General features: G+C 42.0%; 1 pseudogene; it reads right to left on the bottom strand.

Moving 5' to 3' along the window:
* Window positions 1-386: 386 nt before the first annotated feature.
* LOC113244879 (cytochrome b5-like) lies at window positions 387-790 on the bottom strand (annotated as a pseudogene).
* Between the last annotated feature and the right edge of the window lie 467 nt (window positions 791-1,257).

Genomic DNA, 1,257 nt, shown 5'->3' on the forward strand with positions numbered 1-1,257 from the left:
ATATTTATAAAATTCCCTCTCAGAACAGCTTTTGCTGCATCCCAGAGATTTTGGACCAATGTATGTTCATTTTCATTTGCCTCCATGTATTTCTTTTTTAATTTTAAAAGCCAGATATATTTTTAAAAGATCATGCCTACAATAAGTAAATTATGTGGTGATGGAACATCAAAAAATTTGATGAACAAAAGGCACATTCTAAGAGTTCAGGAGTAGAAAGAACAGAGGAGCTCTTTTTGGTTTGGTTTAAAGTAGGGGAAAAGGGAAACAGGTATATTAAAATTATTTTTTCAAGTGAGGGCTTCTGTCCGTTGGAGCAGTTAACACTGGCTTCTTTCTCCCTGGTCCAAAGCAGTCTTTTCTTTCATTGGCTTCTGAGAATGTGTTTAATCTTCCACTGTGTAGAGGTGATACATCAGGGCTACCACCAGTGCTGAGATGGCTGGGATCACCCAGCTGGTCCACCAGCTGGAATTAGAATCAGCAGTAGTAATGAGAATTTCCGAAGGCTTGGTCATCTTTGTTCTGTCATCTGGATGAAGTTCCTCAATGATGTAGTTTTTGGACAATTCTCTAGCATCTGTACAGTGTCCCACATCCTCAAAACTTTCAGTAGCATCCCCTCCAGCTTGTTCCCTTAACACTTCTTCCCCACCAGGATGCCCCTCCAAAAACTTGGTCAAATCATACACCCTGTGGTGCAGAATCAACCAGGTGCTCTTGCTGTGGTTGTGCTCTGGATTTCTTGCAGGGTGTCGTACCTGACAGTCTGGTCCCACTGCTCGGCCATTTCAGAACACGGCGAGCCTCAGGCTGTTCAGACACCAGTGGAGCCGGGAGGAGTGGAGACCCCGTCTCAGCTAGCTGGGCACAAGACATTCCCGGGCAGGCCCCAAACCCTGCCTCCATGTATTTTTTGATTTCTTCCTTGACTTCTTGGTTGACTCATTCATTGTTTAGTAGCATGTTGTTTAGCCTCCATGTATTTGTGTTCTTTCCAGATTTTTTCTTGTGGTTAATTTCTAGTTTCATAGCGCTGTGGTTGGAAAAGATGTAGGGTGTGTCTTTGATTTTTTTGAATTTGTTGAACCTTGTTTTGGGCCTAATCTATTTTGGAGAACATTTCATGTACATTTGAAAAGGATGTGTATTCTGCTGTTTTAGGATGGAATGTTCTGAATATATCTGTTAGGTCCATCTGGTCCAATGTGTCATTCAAAGCCACTGTTTCCTTGTTGATTTTCTGTTTGGATGATC

This window comes from Ursus arctos, unplaced genomic scaffold, assembly GCF_023065955.2.
Source record: "Ursus arctos isolate Adak ecotype North America unplaced genomic scaffold, UrsArc2.0 scaffold_12, whole genome shotgun sequence".
Taxonomy (NCBI): domain Eukaryota; kingdom Metazoa; phylum Chordata; class Mammalia; order Carnivora; family Ursidae; genus Ursus; species Ursus arctos.